Consider the following 18,133-nt stretch of genomic DNA (forward strand, 5'->3'; position numbering starts at 1 on the left):
TGCTGTTTATTTCTTAAAATTAAATTTTTTTATTATAATTTTACAGTGTTGTACAGTCTTATATGTCTTTACAATTTAAAAACTCTTTGAACAAGTTTTTTCCAATAACAGGACCCTATTTACACAAATTCACAAAAGTCGGACCCTGTTTGAACGAATGTGATTTAATGTTTATTTTATATTCACAAATTAAGAGTAATTTTTTCACAATTTTACAAAAACGGACCTTTCACAAAATGTCTGGACAGACCCCTGTTATAGCAAAACCAAAATATATCAATACAATAGTGTGAGGAGCACTCAAAAAAAAAAAAAAATTGAAACAAAATAAAACACATAAAGTAATAGATATCACGTAAAAAAACAGAAAATAAAATGTAAAGAAAACACAGAGCAGAACACAAAATAAAATCTGTATAGTGAGTAGCTAATTCAAATGAACTTACATGAACGGGAAAATTTTCAAGAATGATTTAGAATATTTTCATAATAAAATTGCAGCTAATTGCCAACAATTCTTGAGATTTGTTATATTTAAAGCTTTTAATGATGTTAAAATCTTTTAATGGAAACAAATTTTTTAAATTTACAAGTATATTATGAAATTTGATATTATTGAAAACAGGGTTTTGAATGTTAATAACAAAATATTAATTACCTAAGTTTCCGTTGTAGTAAATTAGCTTAGTTTAGTTAAGGTAATTTTAATCTTATTTTGGCTTTTACAGGTAAACAAAAAATTTAGAGTGTAAATTAACAAAAGAAAAGTTGATAATAAGATCTTGAAGTTTATAAACAGGGAGATTTAAGGGGACAGGCGGTTTAAGGGAGATAACAAAATTTTTCATTGGTTTAATATTATGATGTTTATTAAAATCTTTTTCATATTAGAAATAAAATTTACATTAATTTCGTCACTATTAAGAGAACTTTTATTATTTCCTGGTCCCCGTTTACCTCGATTTGTAAGCTTATCTTTAATATGAAAGAGCAAGCAAGTTCAGAAGTTATACAAATTAATCTGTGTATGTTGGAAGCTATTGTTTAGCCCACACAGCAAAATTATTTTGTATAAAAGCATGTAGTAATTTTCTTTTTGTAGTCTTAAATCAAAATCTTCTACTATATCTAAAGCATTAATTTTCACACTGTTAAAATGCTCTCTAAAATGATTCAATTCCAGGTCGTTGATAATTTTATTACAGTTTATATCTCAACGGTGTTGATTAATTCGAATATTTTGAGAGTTACTGGCTTGTACAACATATTTCATATTACAAAAACCACAGGTTAACATATAAATTTACAAACAGATTTGGAGCTATCGTTATTATGAATTATGTGTATTTTGTCAATGTTAGGGAAAGTTTTACATCTTTTATCACCTCATGCTTTATAACACAGAAAAATTTCGGATATTGAATACAATTCAAAAAATCTTTTGATTTCAGAGTAGCAGGATGTCAATCTGAAGAACGCCTCTGAATTAGGCTCTTCGTACCATGTACAACATGTAGAATATTTAACATCTCTTTTGTATATATATATAGAACAATAAAGACAAAAAGGATAAAAAGAAAATTAATAACTTATTTACTGCGCATAAGCTGCAAGTATATAGAACTCATAGAATAAGTTTAAAATATAGAGAAAACATGGAAAATAATAAAAATTAAAGAAAAGAGAAGAAAAATTATTATAATGAAATATTATTACAGTACAGAACCGTTATCCGGAAAACCAAAAAACCGGAACAAAATTTGATGCATTTTCCCGCCATTTTTTTAAAAAAATGTTTTTTTCTTCAGAAGATTTTAGGATTTTTCTTTCTTTTTTGAAAGATGTTTACCTTACCATCATTTTGGAAATAATCATTAGTGTATTACTTCATCGTTTTTTCTTCTTTTTAAGATTATTTCCAAATATTTTTATTTTTTAGTTGGGTTTAACAATAAAAAAACGGCTTTTTGTAGCGATTCCGAAAACCGGTAAAATCAGTTATCCGGAATAGCGATGGTCCCGATCGTTCCGGATAATCGGTTCCCTACTGTATTTATGAAAAAATTTGTTTTCTGGCTTTTAACACAAAATATTTTATTTTATTTTAGTTGTTAAATCTTCCTCTTCTCTTTTCTTTAATCTTTAGTATTTTCCATATTTTCTCTACATTTTTAATTTTATATATAAGCATTTAAAAAAAATTATAAGACAAAATTAGATTTTTAAAAAAAATATAATACAATGGTAGCATTCATCTATATAATGTTATATTTATCAATTTAAATTGCTTCGGTTTAATTGTAATCCAATTTCTTTTAATTCTAATTTCTTAAAATATAAATACCACACCTCTAAGAAAAATATTTTCTGAAAAGAGGAAGAATCCACAGTAGTTGGATTCCTTGTCAAAATGCAGGAAAAACAAAAACAAATAAATATTTCATCTACAATAACTTTTATCTCAATAATCATATTCTTATAAACTAAGTTTGAATCTTAATGGTTTTTAAAAAAGGATGACCTTTAATTTACTAATTCACCAATACTAACTACTAAGTAAATCCCATAAATAAACAAAAAAATTACTTTCTCTGAACAAACATACATCTTCTTTCAACAGATTTGGGTTTTTGGCTATTGAAATTGGGGATTGGAGACAGGAAAATACAGTCTTGATAGTTATTTCACTTTCGTTGTATTTAGCCACATCTCTGGAAGCTTAAAAGCGAATTGAAAATCTTTTACATACTATATATCCGAAGATTTCTTGTAAAAATTAATTTATAATAAGGAGAGAAGAAATATGGGTAAAAAAATTATACATGTAGGGTTAAAAAATTTTTACCCCCTTTTTAATTAGTTGATTTTAAATGAAAAAATTCAAAATTTAAGAATATTTAGGGTCCGTAATATTAATTTCAATTTTTTTTTCTCTCTTTTGTATTTAGTCTTAGTTTTGGAAGTCTATTTTCATTATTTTGTATTCAGTAATACCTAATTTAAATTGATGTTATAATTTGTGTAACTTGAAATTCTTCCCTTTTTTTTATCCTTAAGCAATAAAAAAAAATTACATGGAATTTTCTTTGGATGAAGTAAATTTATAATTGCATAAAAAAAATATTTTGTCCGCTACAAAAATTTACAGGTTATGATGTTAAAAAATGCAAAAAGAGAATTTAAAATTAAGGAGTCCAACCTTCAGACAGCTTTCCTGATCGAACTCCAAATAATTTGACATATAATGACATGATTTCCAAATTATTGCTACCCTCTATATTTTGATAGTCAAAAATCTTTAGCGTCGAAAAGAAGGGTAATTTTATTAAGAAATAGTACATATTTATGTCAGACTCTGTAACTTAAATTTAGCAAATATGGCATATTTAGGTTCAACCATTATGATATGCACTTTGTGAAAATCCTATCTTTAGTACAAAAGTTAATACTGATGACAGCTTTTGTATTTTCCATACTGTATGCAAGAAAGCATTTAGTTTTGAGGCGTAAAGAGAAACAAAATTGAAAGGTTCACGCACTTTAGCATAGCCATGGTAAACTTGCAGTACAAGTGGACCACTGAATTGGACGTTCCTTTTTTGACACGCCAGTTTTTACCATCATGTCAAAAACCAAGATCTTAGTTGGCAATCAACAAACTTTTACAATCAACAGAAATAAAATTTAAGAAGAAAGATCAAAAGTTAAACATAAAGAAATGCGATCTCTTTTTCATGCATTAGAATAATGCTATAAAGTTTGGCGAGTTGCTGGGCAAACATTTTAATATTATGCTTCTTGCCAGAAAAATCATCTATATAAAATAAAAAATTATTTCTATCAAAAGTAATAAAAGTTTTGATTGGAAAAAATTATAAAAAGTTTTAATTTTATTAGTTCAAGATTAATAAATATTCTAAAAAGAAACTTTAACTAAAAAATTATTCACTACACTTACCGCCACTAAAATTATGTGCAGGTTGCTGTTATGGTACATCTACTGCATTGAGTTTTCAATCTCATCCTACAAAAGTAATTTTAATGTTTGAATTTAAAAAGAAATGTTGTTTTTTCACTTCAAATCTGGCTCGTATCATTGATGAAAAATTTTGTTAAAACAATCTCTCCATCTCTGTTTTTGCCATAATTATTTACATTTGTAAACGTTATCACATAAAATTGAAACATCATAAAACGCAAACGATCTGATTGGTTCAAGTGTGAATTGCTCTTAATCCAGGGGAAATTTTCTTATCAACGGAGAGAAAGGATTGCTGATATTTCAGACAACAGCGATTTCTATAGCACATGAGCATTTTTGAAAGATTTTTTAAGGAAATTAATGATACAGTAGAGTAGGGGTGCACAACCTTTTTGAGTGAAGGGCCACTTGCACAGCAGGTTGGCTAACGAAGGGCCGCACATGTATTTAGACATGTTAATGACAAATGTAATAATGTTTATTTAAACATTAGCGTTCCATTTTTTTATCAATAAACTTAGTAATATCAATAACTTAGTAGTGTTCCATTATTAGAATTCATTCAAAAATAAAAAAAACTTATACTTTAAAACAAAAAACAAAAAAAAACTTGCTATTTTTATCATATGAACAATAGATTTATCAAAATAAATAAACATTGAAGAAAAGAAATATTTTTTTTTATCATATCATGCAATATGAAAACTCATTTTAGAATTAAATTCTAATAAATTAAAAAAAACTGCAATGCCCACAGAATGAAACTAGGAAAAAGTTTAGTCGTAATTAAGTAATATAAATTCGAATTAAATATTTTAATTGAAGAAAATTTATAGGTTTTAAACAAAAGCCTAAAATAAAAACAAAACTGTGATAGTTCAAAATAAAATTCAATGCTTATTTTGTAATGTACTTTATTATTTTATTTTATTAATCATTAGATTTTTTATATCGTAAACATTTTCCTTTTTTTTTTATCGAAAAAGATCACTTAAGCAACAAAAAGTTGAAATCTAAACTACAAACAGTGAGCAGTTTAAAAATTCACGTTTTCCGCCATTTTATGAATTTCTCAAGTTGCAATAACATTGCATTTAAATTAGGGAGGGATGTAACGAGTATTTGGCCCTTCTGTGAAAAATTCAGTTGGTTGAATGATCAGTCAAATATTTTGCAGAATATTTTTTAGAAATGCATTTTTCTAAGTTTTTTTTATTTCTGAATTTTTATAGATAGTATTACTTTTTTTTAAAAAATTATAATCAGACAAGTCAATTTTGTCATTTTTTCGATACTTTGAGAATTGAGAAGGATCCATTTTTTTCAGTTTTTATTATAACCCAGCATTTTAACAGAACGTCTCATACTATTAATTTATTATCACTCTTTCCCTGTACTGTAATATAAATAACCAGTAACATAGAAAAGTGTGATTTTCAGTATTAAAGTTTTGTTTCAGGAACTAAGAAAAATTTGTTTTTTCTGTTTTTCTTTTTTTAAGGCATTCTTATTATGACTCAGCATTCTTTTTAAAAATAAAGTTACAAATAAAATTTATTTTATAGCAATTTTTTTTCTTCTAAAATTATGGCAATGAGAAAAATTTAAATTGAGATTTTCGGCATAAGATTTTCACTTAAAAAAATTAAGAACATTTTTTCTATCTTTTTATTTTCTTTAAATAAAAAACTTTTTTTAGACGTTTTCATTATAACGCAGTAATTTTTAATAGCATTTCTGTTGACTTAATTCTTTTTTCTTGACTTTTTCTGGTAATTGAAAAACTGAGATGTTCAGCTTTAAAAAAAAAATTCAAAAATTAAGATTGATTTTTATGTTCTCTGTTTCGCTTTTCGACATTTTCAAAAACGTTCTCGATTGGCCTTATTTTTTAGAGTTAATTTATGAATGCGTTTTTCCAGGAAATATTATTCTGAGCATTGAAATTTTAGTTTCAGTGTTGCTATTCTGCTAAAAGATTTTACTATTTGACCCCAAGTGTACGGCGTTCAATAGATTCTTTTTTTCTTCTTTTTTTTTGCCGAATATTTGGTTTTTGATCAAATCACAATTCATTACCACATTCGACCAAATTATATTCGTTGCGGAAATAAAAACGAAGAAAAATATTTAGGATTTACGATAAAACTGTACCGTAATACCGTATCAAAAAGTGATTATTTAATTGCGTGATTAACAATCACGTGTCGTAATAACATCATAGTCATACGTGTCATAATAACGGGATCGTCATAATCATGAGTAAAAGTATAGAAATAATTAGGAAAAAATATATTTATGCTGAACTCAGCACGAATAAAGCGTGTCAAATGCATGATTTAAAATTTGTATGTTGTAACAGAATAATTGGAATTTTTTATAATACGTGGGAACGCATAGCAATAACTGCCGAGAAAAATTTTTGAAAAAAAAAAGAAAGAATTTCAAAAAAAAAAAAAAAGATAAAAAATCACTTAGATTTAAGATGAAATCGTCACAAATAAAGTGCACAAAAAGTGATTATTCAAATTTGCGATCTGAAACTCGCGTCGAAATAAAAATTTGGAATTTTCAAAATCACGTAGAAAAGCGGAAATAACTGTTTAAAAAAAAATCATTTATATTTACGATAAATTCTTCTTCAAGAACGTACATTTACGAACAAGCGCGTTAAACGTACATTTACTAAAGAATCTGTTAAAATTGATTGTGTCAAAACGTGATGACTTAAAAGTGCGATTAAAAATTGCCATTTTTTAAAATTTTATTTAATTGTGTTCAGAAGCTCTCGCGGGCCGCACTTCAGTAGTCGAAGGGCCGCATTTGGCCCGCGGGCCGCAGGTTGTGCACCCCTACAGTAGAGCTTGCGATTTAATGTGTCGTTTCATTGCTGATAACTTCCATTATGTAATAAACCCACTATCTTTGCGATTGATTGTGCCGTATCAATTCCGATACCACATGAGCATTTTAAAAGATTTTTTATGGAAATTAATGATATGATACGATTGATTGTGCTATTTCATTGCCGATAATTTTCATTATGTAATATACCTATTATCCTTCAATCACTGCAATGTTTTTCTTTTTAATTTAATCCTTGCGGTTTTTTTGGGAAACATTATTTTTAGGAGTTTATTTACTGATTTTTTCATTCATCTTTCTCCCTTATTGTCATTTGGTATGGGTGGCGTTTCAAAGATGAAATACTGTTTCATATTTCAGCAACGAAACAAAATCGAACATCAGCCTACATTTTGGAGGAGTTATTTTTCGTCAATAATTCATTTTACTTTATGACCTTAATAAAAAAACAAAGCTAGCCACATTTGGAAAAATATTGAAACTGTCAATAAAAAGGGGCAGAAAAGTCATTAAAGAATATCATATCGGCTAATGATAAAGATACAAAAAATTTTCATTCAACTAGATTGAAAGAATAATAAATATTGAATTTTATTGTGCTTAAATTTATAGGAAATTCAATACCATACAACTTGTCAAACATTTACTTAAAAAATAAACAGAAGTTATTAAAATGTTAAGGATGTAAATGTTGTGGATGTTATATGACAAAAAGAGGTTTTCGCCCACCAATTCATTTTAGTTGCTAAATGGCAACCGCTATACTCACCCTTCAGATAGTGCACAACAATTTTAATTCAGTTTTATTTAACAAAGTTCTAAGTAATAAAGCTCAATTTTCCTTATAGAAGAAAATTTAAATTAGTTACACAGGAATACGCTTACAAATGACTCCCAAAGGGGTAAAAGAAGTTTAAAAATAATTGGTAAGCCATCATTCTTTAAAATCTAATCTATAATGTAAGTAAAAAAAGTGTTACATTTTAACATTAAAATTTCAATTAATGATTGCTTTACTTTATGAATTAAATAAATTATAATTAGTTAATTTTAAGCAAATTTATTTAAAATGTTTAAATAGTTATACTATTTTTTTTATTTTTATGACATATTGATTAATTATTCATCAGATGTTTCATCGAAATTAATAAAATAACAAAGATGTGGCTAAAAATAATACATTTGGTTAGAAACTACAACTTAAAATCTTCAAGAAAGCAGTTCTGGATTTGAATAAAAGTTATTTGATATAGAAAAAAATTTACATTAAACATTATTCAAATGAAAAGTTATTTTTATGACATATATTTATTTTTAACTAATTATAAACATACTATTCATCTGGCATACTCTTTAAATTTTATATCAATAGTATTTCAAGAAAAATTTCAAATATAATCCTGCACTATCAAATACAAAAAATTGTAACTATGTGGCCTATTCAGCGATAAAATATTAATATAAATTCTGTTACAGTTATCATTTTAGAAATGAGGAGCTAGACTCTTGTAAGATAAAAAAAAAATTGAAAATGTATCACGAACATTAACAGGAAAATGGCCCGTCCACACAGACGTCAGATTCAAGAAATTCGTTGTCCGGGGGAAATTTTTGACCCCCCAGGACGGGCGGATTTTTGAGCCCTGATACGTATATATACACACAATGTTCTTCCGAAGCGTTTTTAGAAGGGCAACCCCCTTCTTTACCCATTTCGTAAAAATAAGCTGCCACCCCTTAAAAACACTGTCTTTTTATTCATTTTCCATTTTAAAAAAGATTAATTTGCTATTTAAGAAATAATTACACCCAGGTAAAAGTATCTATGTTTAAAGGTTTAATTCTGATTACTATTACAAATATTTATTTTGTTACGATTATTCTGAACTGGTTATATGTTATCGATTATTTCTTTCTTACTGCTATGAACTGCTATGGATAGTAATAAAATTTTAAATGATTTTAAACTTAAAAAATATTTTTTGAAAACATTTTTTTTTTATAAAAACACTCCTCTAAATGTCAATTTTCTCATAATCCTTAGTTTAAATTATATATAAAAGCCTTCAACTTGTTTATCAATATGTCATTTTTTTTTTAGAGTTTACTTTCTTTTTTTTTAAATTTACGCAGATATTATCATATAACACACCTTTAATTATTTTTATAAACTACAAATTTTTCTCTTATTTTGATAATGAGAGAGCATTATTTTTAAACATACACAAAAAATAGCTTTAGAAAGTAATTTGAAAATTGATGAGAATAAAATTCAGTTCCCCATAATATTACACATTTTGGGTGCTGTGCCCTTTTCTGAAAGAAAGCATCTGGCTCTTTTTTATTTAAGAACTCAGATATACAATAATCAGAAAGAAATAACCCCTTCAATCAACCATTAAAACTATGCTACTAATTGGGAGCCCTGCATTTGGCTTGTTGAAATACTAATCAATATATATGAAATTCAATCAAGAAGCAATCATGTAATAGTAAAAAAAAAATTTGTAGTAACACTAGGATGTCATTGAAAACAAAAACAACAAAGAGTATGATGATAATCATACACAAATTTTCAGCAAAACTGAAAGAAAATTACCACCAAACCTTAACTCTATTGTAATATCAAGAGATATAAATTTTGTTTAAAGTATAAAATTAGGTTATTTAAAACTTATACTATTATTTCCTTAATAACAAATATTTAGTGTTAGTAACAAAAAAGAAAATTTAAACGTTGGTAACTAAAATGGGGAGATTTCCGTATTGTGATCTGTGGCAGAATAATCGCCAATTCTTGGAAACTTCCGGGCAGTGGCCTGCAAGAAACTCAGGGTTGGGTTTTTGACGTCAAAAAGTGGTTTTTGACATGACAAGGGTATAATACTGGTTTAAACCGTCAAAAATGTCAAAAACTGAAGTTTGCCCAGAAAATATATAAACTTCAAAACTACCAACAGTTGCCATGCATTAGATTGAAATTTAATTATACTATAGGTAATCAGCAGGTTTTAAAATATTTTTTAATTAAAATTAAGGTAAAATAACAGATTTAAAATCTCAGAAATTTATATTCAAATGCATGTGCAGAAAAATTTTGCACAAAAATTGTTTAAATATTTATATTTAAAAAAAAAATTTTTTTTTTTTGATACTTAAGAAAATTAAAAGTTTATTACTATGCATTTTTGACATATAAGGAACATATAACTAATATTTACAAGGAACTTACAAGTTATGTTGTATAAATACAAACTTGATACAAGTGTATAAATTTTTTTTTTAATGTTATACCGAATATCTTTATTATCCAGTATGTTAATTTGAATTTAAAAGTAGTTATATTTATGAATAATGATAAATATAATTCATATTGTTTATTATATTTATTTATAATTATTACACTTATCATTTTAAAACAATTTTTATCTCTTAATTTTCTTTTCTCCACTTGTATTAAGAATACAAATAATGCATATCTCGAAAGCAAGAAGTTATTCAACAGCTGAATATTTAGATATTCAACAAAACTATATCGTATTCAGCAAAATGAAATTCACAAGTATTTGGATAAAGTAAATTTTCAGCATAGTAAATGAATAGGCTGAATATACTGTAAATCGACACTAACTACCAGGGTTGGCAGGTTTTTGACATGTGACAGTTTTTGACAGTTTAAACCATGGTTTAAACCGTCACGTCAAAAACCTCACTGTCAAAAATGTCAAAAACCTGTATTCATATGTGAAATTTAATTAATACATAAAATTTATATATTTTTTAAAGAAGGATAGTGTTTCTAAATATGTTCTAGAAAAAATAAATTTAAAATTTTGAAGAAACACTTATATTTTGAATAGTAACCAAAATCTTGTACTTTTGAAAGCTCACATCTTTTGTAATATTATGTATTCATTTTCATGTGTTATTGAAAATCTGCAGTGATATTATTAAGAAATTTATTTATAACCAAATTTAGTGTATAGTATAGATTATACTAAAAATTAGACATTTTTAAAGATAAACATTAGCAGTTTTGCACATTAGACATCTTTTAAAGAAAAATCTTTTTAATATTCTTTTAAATCTTCTTAATAATCTTTTTAACATAAGACAATACAAATTTAAGTGCTTTCTGTTAAATACACAGGGTAGTTAGTGTCGATTTACAGTATATTCAGCCTATTAATTTACTATGCTGAAAATTTAGTTTATCCAAATACTTGTGAATTTCATTTTGCTGAATACTATATACATAGTTTTGTTGAATATCTAAATATAATTACTTCTATTAATTACTTCGAATAATTACTTCTTCCTTTCAAGATATGCATTATTTGTATTCTTAATACAAGTGGGGGGAAAAAATTAAGAGGTAAAAATTGTTTTAAAATGGTAAGTGTAATAATTATAAATAAATATAATAAACAATATGAATTATATTTATCATTATTCACAAATATAACTACTTTTAAATTCAAATTAACATACTGGATAATAAAGATATTCGGTATAACATTAAAAAAAATTTTCATACACTTGTATCAAGTTTGTATTTATACAACATAACTTGTAAGTTCCTTATCAATATTAGTTATATGATCCTTATATGTCAAAAATGCATAGTAATAAACTTTTAATTTTCTTAAGTATCAAAAAAAAAATTTTTTTTTTCAAAATATAAATATTTAAAAAAATTTTGTGCAAAATTTTTCTGCACATGCATTTGAATATAAATTACTGAGATTTTAAATCTGTTATTTTACCTTAATTTTAATTGAAAAAATATTTTAAAACCTGCTGATTACTATAGTATAATTAAATTTCAATATAATGCATGGCAACTGTTGGTAGTTTTGAAGTTTATATATTTTTTTGGCAAACTTTAGTTTTTGACATTTTTGACGGTTTAAACCAGTATTATACCCTTGTCATGTCAAAAACCACTTTTTGACGTCAAAAACCCAACCCTGCTAACTACTCTGTGTATTTAACAGAAAGCACTTAAATTTGTATTGTCTTATGTTAAAAAGATTATTAAGAAGATTTAAAACAATATTAAAAAGATTTTTCTTTAAAAGAAGATGTCTAATGTACAAAACTGCTAATGTTTATCTTTAAAAATGTCTAATTTTTAGTATAATCTATACTATACGCTACATTTGGTTATAAATAAATTTCTTAATAATATCACTGCAGATTTTCAATAACACATGAAAATGAATACATAATATTACAAAAGATGTGAGTTTTAAGCACAAGATTTTGGTTACTATTCAAAATATAAGTGTTTCTTCAAAATTTTAAATTTATTTTTTCTAGAACATATTTAGAAACACTATCCCTTATAAAAAATATATAAATTTTATGTATTAATTAAATTTCACACATGAATATAGGTTTTTGACATTTTTGACAGTGAGGTTTTTGACGTGACGGTTTAAACCATGGTTTAAACTGTCAAAATCTGTCACATGTCAAAAACCTGCCAACCCTGAAGAAACTAAAGAAAAACATCACAGAAAGGGACTAACTCAAGAGACGGAAATATCCCCTGTTAACATTTTAAAAAAACTACATAAATAATTTCTTAAAACTAACACAATCAGGTATTTTTTTTAATGAGCCTAATTACTTACGCAGAATAAATCGTATCCACTTTTACTATAATTAGTTTTTTCTTTGTTAGTTTTTTAGTTTGCTGTTTTTTCTTTAAACAGTTCACAGTGAGACAGGTTTTCTCTCAATACAAAGAATAAAAAATGGCACGGTTTAAGAAAATACTTTCATCGTGATTTTTATCCGAATTAGAATAGTTTTCAACATTATAAATCACTTTTAATTGCTCATACATATGCCATTTTAAACAGCTTAAATATTTCAGCATGAATATAGATCTTGCATAAAGAGGCAGAATCAGTTTTTATATAAGAATAATCTAACCAATTTCAATATAATATCTAAATTTTGTCTTGAATTTGTTTAGGCCTGGGAGTTGTTGATTAGAAGATAGTGCGACGAGTACTTAAAGTAAGCTTATAGCTCTCTATTTATAATGATGAAGAGTATAGTTGAGGCCAGATAGATAGCAGAAAGTTGCAATGAAAAATCAGAAAAGGTTGTTGGCTCTGAAAAATGATCGGAGTTACCATCCCTTAACATTGATATCGGCTCAAAGAGTTGATTTGGACCCCAAACCTCGCAGCTTTCGAACACGGACGGTGACGTCACTATTCCCCGGAGTCTATTCTATACCACCGTCCGATAGTAAAACAAAATCCAAACCTCGCAACTCCCAAAGAGAGCGGTGAAGGGAACAAAGCCTGCCTCGAACAAAGGTTCGGACCCTCCCCCTAGGAAGTGACGTTTTGTATCGATAGTTATAAGAAAGTGACCAATGGCTTTTGTTTATCCTTTAATCGTTCTCCCTTCGCTTAGGGGTCGTGACCTCTATCCCAGAGTTTACAGTGTTCTTTCAGAAAGAGAATGTATTCTTCTTTCATTTTGACAGTTACATACATAGTCTAAAATAAATATCTACATATTTTAATCTTTGATCTTTCTTCAAGAATTTAATATGTAGTATTCGTTTTAAACTTGTTTGTATTTATTATTAGAGAATCGATTTACTTATAACTATATTTACTAACAGTTTGCCAAAAAAAAGAAATATTCTTAAAATAAAAAATAATACGTCAAATAATACAAATCAATAATACAAATCCAATACATCTTTATTTATTACCTTTTCTAAAAATCATACTTTGAATGTTGTTTTAAATAAATGTAATTGAGTCAATTAGAAATTTTATCACTAGATTATGAAACTTTAGAAATTATATGTATATTATCGAGTGCTTTTAGATTTAAAGAACTAATGATTAATATTTAATTTCACAAAATTTTGCAATTTTCTATTTTTACTTATTTTATTATTTATAAAATTTTTATTATATTTATGATTACTTTATTACCTTCTATTATTTATAATTTTTTTTTTATTATTATTTGCAATTGATAAAATGTGTAGCTTTATACTTTATAACACTAAAATCTTTTAGTTTTAAAGCTACAATAAGTATCAAAATAACGCGCAATAAATAAACTTTAATAAATCGGAGAATGCATGAAATAAACTTTAAACTAGCATTTTTTAAATAATTGTTAGTTTAAATAATCTTTAAAAAAAATTGCTTTACAATTTTAAAAGAAACTACTTTTTCAATTTTTCACTTTCTTTTTTGTTATGATTCCTCTTTTTTTTTTTTTTTTTTTTTTCGCAATTGCGAACTTATACATTTTAATAATTGTAAGTTATTTTTTCAAGAAAAACATTATTTTCTTCTTTTTTATAATATTTTTTATAATAAATTACAATTCGCAACTCAAACAATGCAATATTTATTTTTCAAATTTAATAATTTATCTCTTTTTTGGAAATGGTATTTTCAATCGTTGTGTTATATTGAACTAGATTTGGAAAAAAATTCTCTGCAATGAATTTTTTGCCTTACATTACCCTCTTACATTGAACCCAACTCAGAAGACAAGGATGCCAAGTAGTTGTACTTTATTTAAGAATTTCATGCTAGAGTTATTAGTTACACAATTTCACTATTGTCGTTCTAACCATAAGGGCAGTTCGTGATTTTCTTTATATCACAAATTCGTTTTTAAAGTTTAACTCGTTACAAGTATTTTTAATACTTTCAACTAAACACATTTTCAATTTCAAAATATTCTCAATTGTTTTTATATTTGAGGCTGGATTTTATTTTTTTCGCCTTATCATTTACCATTGTGTATGTAAATAAATTATGAAAAAGTAATTCGGAAAAATATTTGTTTTAAGTGCCACATAAATTTGTAAGAAACTTTTTGAATTAGAATTAATTGCATCAATGAGGATAACTTAAAATATCATTCGAATAATACCAAAAAAAGATTAGTATAATAATTACCAATGAATACAGGTAAAACAGAATATATTAGTTAATATTTAAAAATTAATAATACTTAGCAAATTATTAATACTTAACTAATATTTAAAAAAAAAATCTCAAAACAGAGAAAACAATTATGCTTGATTTTTTCTCCCCCTAAAATTTGTAATACTAACAATAAGTATTTTCAAAAATTCAAATGTCAAACAACAGCTTAAGAAATAACTAAAAAGTTTTCTTTAGTCTAGAATTTTTTTAGTACAATTTTTAAACAAAATATTTAAAACAACGTGATTTTTTTTAGAAATTGTTTAATGTTTATTTTAACAATTTTTTTTCATAAAATATTACATAATTTTTAAAAAACAAATTTTTGAGTATATTTCGATGTCATAATTATAAGACTAGAAATATAAATAATTTTTTCTTGGAATATTGAGAACAGGAAAATTAAGGAAAAAAATAATAAAAAAAGGTTTCTTAATTATGCATCTAAATTTACCAGCAACTTTAAAACAATTAATTCAAAAACAATTTTATTAAAAAAGTTTTCTTTCTTTATATTCCGGTCTTTTTATTATGCTCTTATATGGAATCCAACTCAGAAGACAAGGATGCCAAGTCATGAGAACTTTGTTAGAACTTTTGGGAGTTAGAACTTTTAGTTATACATTTCCCTTGTATGTACAGCAATGGAAAATGGTCTAGCCATAAGGATTATTCGTGATTTTATTTTATCACAAATTAGTGTTAGTAGTTTAGCTCGATGCAAATATCAACTAGTTTTTATTGCACACATTTTTAAGAACAAAATTTTCTCAATTGTTTTTCTGATTGACGCAGGATATTTTTTTCTTATAATTTACCATTCTGTATATAAATAAATTATGCTAAAGCAATTCAAAAAAAATTCTCTCTTTTTACACGCCGCAAAAATTCGAAAAAAGCTTTTTGAAGTAGAATTAATCGCATACATTAAGATAATTTAAAGTATTACTTGAATAAAAACATAATAACGCTAGTTTAATAATAACAAATAAATATAAGTGAATATCTTTAGAATAACTTAGCTGATACTTAATGGAGAATCTCAAAACAGAAAAGAGAATAATGCTTAAGTTTTTTTTCCACCCTAAAACTTATTACTTACCATTTTATTAAAGGAGTAATTATTTTAAAAAGATCAAATGTCAAACAGAAGATTAAGAAATAACTCTAAAACCCTTTTCTTATTCAATTGCTTTTTTAATGCTATTTCTAACAACAACAAAAATTTAAAAAAGGTGATTTTAGAATTTTTTTAATCTTAATCTTAACAAATTTTATTCCTAAAAATAATAGATAATTTTTCAAAAAATAAATTGTCGAATATATTTTGGCATTATAGATAGATATAAGAGTAAAAATATCTTTTTGTCTTAGAAAATAAAAGATGAAATTTTCGCATTTAAAGTATGAACAGAAAAATGAAAAAAATAATAAAAATGTTTCTTAATTATGCATCTAAATTTAACTGCAACTTAATAATAATTCAAAAACGATTATATCGAAAAAATTTCCGCTCTTCACATTCCATGCTTTTTATTACCCACTTATATTCTACCCAACTCAAAAGACAAGTTAAAATAAATGAAATTATGCTTCTTAATTATGCATCTAAACTAATCAACTACTTTATAAAAATTACAAAACCGATCATATTCTAAAAGCTTCAGTTCTTTCAAATCTCTGATAGAAAATTGCATAGCGGATTGAAAATAAGCATACAATTTATAGTAATTCTTATTTAAATTTTATACGATTTAGTTATAGTAATCTTTTTTATTTATTTGGCACTAATCTCAGTCATAACTCACCAATTTTTTAAAGAAAAAAATTCCATTTTTTTTCTGCAGATATTTTGAAAATATTACGAGGTAATTAAAATAAAAGTTAATAAAAACATGGCAATAATTATACTAAACATATTATGGCTAAGAATACACAAAAATTTGGAACAGAAAAAATGTTCACGTTTTATTTAAAGTCGTACAAGATTATTATAGATTTTATTATAAGTTCTGCTAGAAACCGAAACTAATTTTTTAATCCATTTATTATATGAAATAATAAATTTGTGAGAGAAAAAATTATGTCTGAAATCTATTCATAAAATATCTAGGTAAATGATTATAAAAAATCATTAAATATCTGGGTAAAAATTATCTTTGAAATCGGAAATCTAATTTAATCCCAGCGTTAAACGCATCCTATTCGAACGTTCGAATCGCTTTCACCAGCAAATTGTTAGGTGAAAGCTTTCCGATAGAAGGGAGGAAAAATGAAGATCGCAGCCCGTTAGCAAAATCCGTTCGAAAGCGCGAGGTTTCAGGTTTTCCCTAGGAGTAGAAACGTGACGTCAAAGTGACGTCATTTTTCTCTTCCTAGCTCGTTCGAAGTCTGCGATGTTTGAGCTCAAGGTTTTCCGACCCTGCCGTGTTCCATAAAATCATGTTGATATCGATGCGATAAGGAAAGAAACGAAACATTATATATCCGACAACATGCAAAAGATATTCCTCAACTTCGATAAAGAATATGATGATTTCGAAAGTTGTGCAAGAAACATAGATGCTGAGATTGAAAGAGTACGCGGAAGATCAACCACGAAAGCATATCTCGAAAACTGCTACAGATTGAAATTCCGTCTAGAGGAAATGCTGATTTTAAAAGCATCTAGAGACTCCCAAAATGTCTCACCTCCTACCAATCCTGACCCTGAAACGGAGAGTCTGAAATAGCCCCAAAAACTGATGTCTGCATAGAGCCGGCAAAGAACTCAACAGTTATCCAGTTGATACTCCAATAATCCCAGATGAGCCAACCCTAGTGGAAGCTACTGATAACATCGATAAGCCAATCTCTACTACCATCCCAGAGACTGACTCCACCACTTCAAAATCCAACAAGAAGAAGAAGAAAAGAAAGAAGTGCAGTGTCAACACAGAATCTAAAACAGAGAGCGAGCCCCTTCACCCGGAAAAAAAAGATCGCCTCCACACCTACGGTGGAAGATTCCCCACCCGATTCAACTACAACTGCAGCCATCGTCGAGACTCCAGTGGAAAATAGCGAGCTGATGGAAATTCTACAATCCACCCGTAGAAATTTGAAAGCCCTCATCCTCTTAGCTCAGATATCGAAATTCCTTATCTCGAAAAGAACTTAAACTGCCAATCAGAATTGAACAGCTGAGGAAAAGGCGGGGCCAGGAACATAAGCTCCTCCCTCTCTGCCCAGTCATCTTGCCAGATAGGGGAAATCACAGAGATCAAGCCCTTATGAAAAAATCGAGGTATAAATG

The 18,133-nt window shown here is 26.6% G+C and overlaps 1 protein-coding gene across 11 annotated transcripts in view; it reads right to left on the bottom strand.

Moving 5' to 3' along the window:
- LOC107436172 (uncharacterized) overlaps window positions 1-13,138 on the bottom strand; it is a 43,822-nt gene extending 30,684 nt beyond the window's left edge. For 3 of the 11 annotated variants that reach the window (XM_071185040.2, XM_071185039.2, XM_087163182.1), the window contains exon 1: window positions 12,487-13,138. The gene's annotated coding sequence lies outside the window, so the exon portion shown is untranslated. Of the gene's footprint in view, window positions 1-3,958; window positions 4,025-12,486 lie in introns of all 11 variants that reach the window. The other 8 variants (XM_071185046.2, XM_043042579.3, XM_071185045.2 and 5 more) reach the window with 5 other exon arrangements.
- Between the last annotated feature and the right edge of the window lie 4,995 nt (window positions 13,139-18,133).

This window comes from Parasteatoda tepidariorum, chromosome 5 (assembly GCF_982258835.1).
Source record: "Parasteatoda tepidariorum strain Cologne lab strain chromosome 5, Ptep-v5.0, whole genome shotgun sequence".
In the NCBI taxonomy this organism is placed as follows: Eukaryota; Metazoa; Arthropoda; class Arachnida; order Araneae; family Theridiidae; genus Parasteatoda; species Parasteatoda tepidariorum.